The 8826-nt window shown below is 43.7% G+C and overlaps 1 pseudogene; it reads right to left on the reverse strand.

The window, feature by feature from the left end:
* Nucleotides 1–2365: 2365 nt before the first annotated feature.
* Nucleotides 2366–8562, reverse strand: LOC137370262 (jerky protein-like; annotated as a pseudogene).
* Nucleotides 8563–8826: the final 264 nt, after the last annotated feature.

Consider the following 8826-nt stretch of genomic DNA (forward strand, 5'->3'; position numbering starts at 1 on the left):
CCCTTATTTCTTGCAAGAGTAGGTCACACACACCTTGTGACAGTAGACAGCCACCAGAGGAGGTCGCGTCCCTCTGAACATCTCTGCCCGATGAAATAAGAAGTGCTAGCCATCGCAGGTGGGGTGAGAGTTTTGGCTGTATAGCCAAAAACAGTGCAGCATCAGCAAAAATATCTTCTCCAAAGTCAACTATCATTTGTAGAAGTGAAACAATAGGCCAAAAAATGTCCAAACGTTCAGTAGCAGCCTAAAATGACAAACCAACATGAATTTGCATGTAGTGGATGAGCCCTTTAAATAGACCCCTCATAGACTGTTAATGTCAAGAGATGCTGAGCAAATTTGCCATGTGACGAGTCCGGCGCTGATGCAGACTAATTTCATAAAATGGTCATAGGATCCTTATTTGAACATTTGAATTACTATTTTGAATACTTACCGCACGCCTAAGGAGGAGCCTGATCAAATAAGCCAGGCGGCGTACTTTTATTATTGGATGGGCGCATGCATGCTACCTGCCATATAGGATGCTTAGATGCCTGCTTTATGCCTGTAAAATGTGTGTGGTACCAACAAATTTATAGGCTTTTATATTTACACTTATTAGTTTAGTTTCTCCAACAACAAATCTCCAAATGGTTGGCCTCATTACAATATTTCTTGAGTTGTATTTTACGGGCACAAAATTCAGATCCATAGCGCCACTGGAAATGGCACTACGGAAGTTGATTGCCCTTCTGGGGTTGTGCACTGCACCACCAGCTACTTCCAGCATGACATGCACGGTGCACCATCTTGAGAAGGGCACTTATGCAAGCATCCTCTCCGAGTACTGGAAGCAACTGAACTGGTCCTATCATGATATCTCAAGGCCCTACCAGCTAGCGTGATGTCCATTTTCCAAATTTGGACAATGCAGCTTCATTCAACGAATTTGCCTTTCACTCACCAAAGATCAAGTGTTCATTTGTAAGAGGGGCGCAGCACAAGCATTATTTAAATATCTAGGCACCCAACTTTCAGGTAAGGTAACTTTGAAGAACTTCTGCTATTGCAAAGTGTCTGGAAGTACTTTGGAGTTTCTTTGGAGGTATTATGGTGAGGTTGCTGGATTTGGGAGGGAGTGTTGCTACATTTTCAAAGGGATGTCAGAGTAGCTGTCCACACAAAGGCTGCAACACATATGGGGGCAGTAGTAACAGTATCTCTGGGTCTGTAGCAAGACGGGAAATGGAACAGAGGCTGTGGAGAGGACATTGTGCCCTCTGCCAGCCTGGAGCTAGACTCCTCCATGCTCCTTGATAGTGACAGGAGACTGACTGGCAGGCCAGCCAATATATCCAGCATCTTGGTGTGCATGCCCATTCAGTGCTCCCCTGTACGCTGCCACATTGCGTCCTCATCTGAGTTCCCTGTAGTCAAATTCGTCTGAGACCTCGCCATCTGGTGAGCTGGAAAATGGACCATCCTTTACCCTGGCCTGGTTGCAGCCCACTCATGACCAGTCACTCACCGCATGCTGATCCCAACTCTGTACTAGCCTCCAAGGTATGTGAGCTGGTGGCTGTGAGTGTCAGATCAAGTGACAGGGCCTCTTCATCAGTGCTGTTCTGTTGCTTTCTCTCCTCCTCCTGGAGGTCTTGTGGCTGGGCAAGTAGCAGTTCTTCAGTGTCTGAAAGCAGAAAATCAGAAGGCAAAGGTTGGGTTGAGGGAAGGGGTGGGAAGCAAGCAGCCCATAGTGACAACATCTGCAGCTTGCTCAGCATGCCAGATAGCAGGACAAGAATGAGCTGGGAATTGAGAAGGGGCATAAGGCAGAAACATACCATCTTCCTCAATGTTCTCAGCGACACCAGATGCCATGGACTGTTTTGCAGCCGGCCCCATGATGCGGTGAACCATCTCCGCTGTAGGGTTCAGAAGATGCAAGTGTACTTCCTCCTGCTGGCTCTAATTTGCTCCCTTCTATTATGTGCCACTTTGTCCTGCAAGACAGAGGGAAGAATGTCAGTGATTGTGTTGCACTGTGTTTGGGTGATGCTCCTGCCAGGGCTGATTAGCTGGAGGTAAATGGAGGCAGTGAGAGGTGGGTGTGAGGTTGGCATCATTGGAAGGCATTTGAGGGTGAGGTGGATTCTATACATGAGCCCTGAGTGCCAGGAGCTGGTGCTGGATGAGTGACAGGAGTGCAGTGCATTGAGCAGCGTGAGTGGTATTGTGGGTAGTAAATGTCATGTGAAGATGCATTCAGTGACCTTGACCCATGTGAGGTCATTGACTTCTTGTGGTACTACTGCCAGGTCCTCAGCTCCAGATGCATTGACCTGCTCCCAGTCCCTTCGGAGGTTTGTCTTTGAGGGCTTCCTCACGCCCCATGGAACCCTGGCGTCTTCCTCCTGTCCACTTCCACCACTAAGACCTTCACTGCCTCATCTATGATTCTGGAGCTTTCCCTCTGTCCTAGTGATGCCTTTTCTTTGTTTGAATTACAGCAATAGAATTCAGCAGCAGTCTCCTGTAATTCAGTGCAGCCTCCCTTTAAGAGGTACAGATTGCCTTTAAGAATAGAAGGCTGGCTGGCTGCACAACGTGCTATTAGCACATGCTGCTTGGCTACCTGCTAAGTGTAGAGGCAGACAGCAGTGTGGTAGATTCTCGCCCTATGCTACAGTCATGGAAATGAGGTGGAAGCAGCAAATTAGCATGCTGTCTGCCTCTGCCAGAGCAGGCGCAGGCAGATCACAAATTGCGACCCCTGCACCTGATAAATGGCTCACAACAATTTTTAGCCCTACATCTTTTACAATCCCACATTTACAGAAGTCCACTTAAATGAACAAAAATACTCTCCGAATATTGATCCAGTACATTGATCTGATCAGCATAGAATTAAAAGAAATTGGGTCATTTTATAATTCAGATTATGAATAAGGTTAAGGCTTATAGGATGCGCACATTACAACTTGTTCAGTCCTTTCATTTTCCTGAGTGGAAATGACAGTGATGCAAATGGCACATTCTTGTGTGAATCAAGTGCACAAACTTGCATCAGCTTTCAAATCAGGAGAGCTGAAAAGAGCAAGCTGTATAAAAGCTGCTGGCTCAGCTATATTGACCAAAAGCCATTTTCAAAATCAATCTCTTTCTTTTCTCTTTTTATATACTGATAGACCCACAGTGTATTTACAATTTTTTTTATTTTCTGGTCATTTGCCATTGGTTTCAGTGAAAATGTACAAAAGAAGCAACAAACGAGAGCACTATCTTACTGATTACATTGTGTGCAGTGCAAAACTCATTTTGCAGCTTTTTCAAGGAGACAAGAGGCTACAGTAATATATTTACCATAGTTCCTACAAAGCTAGGCTGTACAATCACCAGTAACAGTAGTTACTATTAATAGGTCATCAATTTGAAATGTTAACTTTATATCTTCTCCACAGATGCTGCCTGACCTGCTGAGTGTTCTCAGCATTTTCTGTTTTTATTTCAGTTTTCCAGCATCTAGAGTATTTTGCTTTTGTAATAGAAAGTTTTCATTTTGCAATTGAGTATAGAAAGAATGAGAGTGAATTTACATAGCAATTTACTTATGACATCTCTCAGAAATGTCTCAAAGCAGATCACATAGAATGAATTACATTGTTCAGTTATTGTTGTTATGTGGGTAAACATGGAAGCCATTTTGCACACAGCAAGTTTCCACAAACAGCAAAGAGATGAAATGAATACTGAGGATAATCGATTTTGGTGATATTGGTTGAAGGAGGAATGTTAGTGAGGACAACATTAGAGCTACTTGCTCTTCTTTAAATAATGACACAGGATCTTCAATGCCTATCTAAGCAAGCAGATGGGGCCTTGGTTTAATGGCTTACCCAAAGGACAGTGCCTGTCACAAGATAGCATTCTGTCAGTACTGCAGTAAGCTGTCAGCCTAGATTATATGCTCAAATCTTGGCATGGGCTTGAATCTATGCAGGCAAACTTTTACCTACTGTGCCAGCTGACACTGCTTTAAATATTTAAGTCACTCGAGTTCTTGTAAAGACCCTTATCAGAGGTCAAGAAGGGTGTTGATGTAACAAGTGCTTTCCTCAACATTGAATAAATATTCAATGTTCAAGAGGGGAGATGAAGAGAATTTCTTTTACACAGCGAGTATTTATGATCTGGAATGCACTGCCTGAAAGGTTGGTGGAAGCAGATTCAATAGGGAATTAGATAAGTACTTGAAAATGAAACATTTGTAAGGCTATGGGACAAAAAACCAGAGGAGTGGAACTACAGTGAAAGCTTTGTTATCAGACATGCGCCGAACCTGAGAGGCGCCGAACCTGAGAGGCGCCGGGAAATCATAAATTCCAGTTAATCAAGAGTCCGTACAAGAGAAATGAACAAAGAACAAGAAGATGTACAATACAGAAATCTTGAGGCAGTAAAGATGCATAGAATTCTCGAGGAACAGTAAACTTAATGTATAAATTACACTAAAGCACAAGATGTAGTAGGTGATGGACAGAATCTGTACTGAGTCTATGGCAAGCCTTGGAAGTTTTCTTGAAAAGATTTCGGGCATCATTTGCCGACTTGCTTCATGTCTTTTTTGTGTGAAAGTAAAGTGCAAAATATATGGCTGCATAACCTCTTGTGCAAATTAATAAGTCTGCCTTTCAACAAATTTGATTAATGTATCAAATTCTGAAGCAGCATTAGCCCAAGTTATTTTCTGTTCCTCACTAAAATCTTCTGCTGAGTCTTCTTCCATTTCCTTAGACCTCTCAGGATTCAGGACAAAACTCTATTATTTCTGCATCACTAACACGTGTCACATCAACCTCCAATCTTCTTTATTTTCACTAAGCTGGTTGATTGGGTTTGTAGAAGGAACATCCCTCGGCATGTCAAGAATTTGTGATATTGTATTTTTTTAAGGCGAACATTAAAGCTTTCAAATTCCTCTTCATCAGAAGACACTTATGCAAATATAACACTGGGTCGCAGTTTTAATCAAGCCTTCCTTAATGTTTCACCTTTAACTGAATTCCATGCATAAGCCACATTGAAAATTGTATCTTTAATGTTATAATTTGATTTAAACTTTTGGATTGTGCCTTCATGATTGATTAATCTTAGAAAATCTCTCCTCTAAAAACATTTCATATTCTGGATGACGCCCTGGTCCATTGATTGAATCAATGAGGCAACACTGGCAGGCAGGAAGATGGTAAAAATATTTCCGGATACGAACCTCAATTTATGAAGGTGAGCTTGACAATTGTCTAGGGAATTGGTAGGGAAACTATTGGAGAAAATTCTGAAGGAGAGAATCTATCTCCACTTGGAGAGGCAAAATTTGATTAGGAATAGTCAGCATGGCTTTGTCAGAGGGAGGTCATGCCTAACAAATTTGATTGCATTTTTTGAGCATGTGACCAGGTGTGTAGATGAGGGTAGTGCAGTTGATGTAGTTTACATGGATTTCAGCAAAGCCTTTGACAAGGTCCCACATGGGAGACTTATCAAGAAAGCAAATGCACATGGGATACAGGGTAACTTGATAAGGTGGATTCAAAATTGGCTTAGCTGTAGAAGACAGAGAGTGATGACAGATGGCTGTTTTAGTGACTGGAAGCCAGTGTCCAGTGGCATACCACAGGGATCTGTGCTGGGTCCCCTATTGTTTGTCATTTATATAAACGACATAGATGACTATGTGGGGGGTAGGATCAGTAAGTTCGCGGATGACACAAAGATTGGCCGAGTGGTTAACAGTGAGGTTGAATGTCTTGGGTTACAGGAAGATATAGGTGGGATGGTCAAATGGGCAGAAAAGTGGCAGATGGAATTTAACCCTGAAAAGTGTGAGGTGATACACTTTGGAAGGAGTAATGTGACATGGAAGTATTCAATGAATGGCCTGACACTGGGAAATTCCAAGGAACAAAGGGACCTTGGCGTGTTTGTCCATAGATCTCTGAAGGCTGAAGGGCAGGTTAATAGGGTGGTGAAAAAGGCATATGGGACACTTGCCTTTATCAATCGAGGCATAGATTACAAAAGCAGGGAGGTCATGTTGGAGTTGTATAGAACCTTTGTAAGGCCACAGCTGGAGTACTGTGTGCAATTCTGGTCGCCACATTATAGGAAGGATGTGATTGCATTGGAGGGGGTTGCAGAGGTGATTCACCAGGATGTTGCCTGGGATGGAACATTTAAGCTATGAAGAAAGGTTGGATAGGCTTGGGTTGTTTTCGCTGGAGCAGAGAAGACTGAGGGGTGACCTGATCGAGGTGTACAAGATTATGAGGGGCATGGACAGAGTGGATAGGGAGCAGCTGTTCCCCATAGTTGAAGGGTCAGTTACAAGGGGACACAAGTTTAAGGTGAGGGGCAGGAGGTTTAAGGGGGATTTGAGGAAGAACCTTTTTACCCAGAGGGTGGTGACGGTCTGGAATGCACTGCCTGGGAGGGTGGTAGAGGCGGGTTGCCTCACATCCTTTAAAAAGTACCTGGATGAGCACTTGGCATGTCGTAACATTCAAGGCTATGGGCCAAGTGCTTGTAAATGGGATTAAGTAGACAGGTCAGGTGTCTTTAATGCATCAGTGCAGACTCGATGGGCTGAAGGGCCTCTTCTGCACTGTATTATTCTGTGATTCTGTGATTCTAATAAAAGAATAGCTTTGCTATTTTCAGGTTTTCTTATTTTTCTCAAATGTTTTTTCATTGCAAGTACAAAAACATTGTGAAACCAATCATAAAACATCTTTCTTTGTCCATTCATGCATTCTTTCTTTTTTTCTTTTGGGCCTCCTTATCTCGAGAGACAATGGATACGCGCCTGGAGGTGGTCAGTGGTTTGTGAAGCAGCGCCTGGAGTGGCTATAAAGGCCAATTCTGGAGTGACAGGCTCTTCCACAGGTGCTGCAGAGAAATTTGTTTGTTGGGGCTGTTGCACAGTTGGCTCTCCCCTTGCGCCTCTGTCTTTTTTCCTGCCAACTACTAAGTCTCTTCGACTCGCCACAATTTAGCCCTGTCTTTATGGCTGCCCGCCAGCTCTGGCGAATGCTGGCAACTGACTCCCACGACTTGTGATCAATGTCACACGATTTCATGTCGCGTTTGCAGACGTCTTTATAACGGAGACATGGACGGCCGGTGGGTCTGATACCAGTGGCGAGCTCGCTGTACAATGTGTCTTTGGGGATCCTGCCATCTTCCATGCGGCTCACATGGCCAAGCCATCTCAAGCGCCGCTGACTCAGTAGTGTGTATAAGCTGGGGGTGTTGGCCGCTTCAAGGACTTCTGTGTTGGAGATATAGTCCTGCCACCTGATGCCAAGTATTCTCCGAAGGCAGCGAAGATGGAATGAATTGAGACGTCGCTCTTGGCTGGCATACGTTGTCCAGGCCTCGCTGCCGTAGAGCAAGGTACTGAGGACACAGGCCTGATACACTCGGACTTTTGTGTTCCGTGTCAGTGCGCCATTTTCCCACACTCTCTTGGCCAGTCTGGACATAGCAGTGGAAGCCTTACCCATGCGCTTGTTGATTTCTGCATCTAGAGACAGGTTACTGGTGATAGTTGAGCCTAGGTAGGTGAACTCTTGAACCACTTCCAGAGCGTGGTCGCCAATATTGATGGATGGAGCATTTCTGACATCCTGCCCCATGATGTTCGTTTTCTTGAGGCTGATGGTTAGGCCAAATTCATTGCAGGCAGACGCAAACCTGTCGATGAGACTCTGCAGGCATTCTTCAGTGTGAGATGTTAAAGCAGCATCGTCAGCAAAGAGGAGTTCTCTGATGAGGACTTTCCGTACTTTCCGTGCATTACTTTGTACTTTGTAATCAACAAGTAAATGCTTTGCACCTTTAAATGCCCTAGGACAATGATATGTGCCAAACGTCAAAAGCTTCAGTCAATGCATTTCCACGGTGCAAGCACAATTATTCTGTCTTTATTTTGTTTAAAACCTGCAGCACTAGATTCACTTCTACCAGCTAGGTTCGAATTGCCAAAATAGGCCTGTTTCATCCGCATTATAAATTTGTTCTGGGGATAGATCATGTTCAGCAATTAACTTGTTGAAGAAATCACAATACCTTTCTGCAGCCTCATGGTCAGCTAATTTTTGTTCATTGGTTACATCTAGCCTTCTTATGCCATGCCGCTGTTTAAAGCAATAAAGCCATCCATCAGAAAATGCACATGGTTCAGTCAATTTCATTTGATTATGAAAGTCGTTTGCCTTTGCAATGAGCATTGGACCTGAGAAACAGGCACCCTCGGAGTCTTTCAAAGAAAATCATTCATACAATACACTGTCTAGCTGCTCTAATTTAGGTTTATATGGAGGACGGCGTTGTTCAACAGCTTTATTAGTCTCGGAACAGGTCTTTTTGACCCTTGATGTCGTATATGGTTGATGCACCAACATTATATTAATTCATCAACAGATTATGATTTTCACCTTTTTCAAGATGCCTGCAAATGTTTATTTTCTGGTGTAGCGTCTGCTTTTCCCCTTTTCCTGTCAATGTTTTTTTGGATGCCATAATGGGTGGATGGGGGTGATAAATTGCGATACTGCATTAGTACAGCGAAGCAACGAGATGGACTGCTGGCAGCACCACTAAGATGACTATTGGCAGCATCACTAACTACAGTACAATAATGCCGAGAACAAACGGCTGCACTTGGGAAAACTCAGCATTGGGAGACAAGCCTCGGAAGAGTTCAGAAATTCCAGATAATAGAGCTTTCCGGTTGGTAAAGTGCCAGATAACAAAGCTTTTACTGTATTTGGTTAGTTCTTTCAA

Source organism: Heterodontus francisci, chromosome 5 (genome assembly GCF_036365525.1).
Source record: "Heterodontus francisci isolate sHetFra1 chromosome 5, sHetFra1.hap1, whole genome shotgun sequence".
Lineage (NCBI taxonomy): Eukaryota > Metazoa > Chordata > Chondrichthyes > Heterodontiformes > Heterodontidae > Heterodontus > Heterodontus francisci.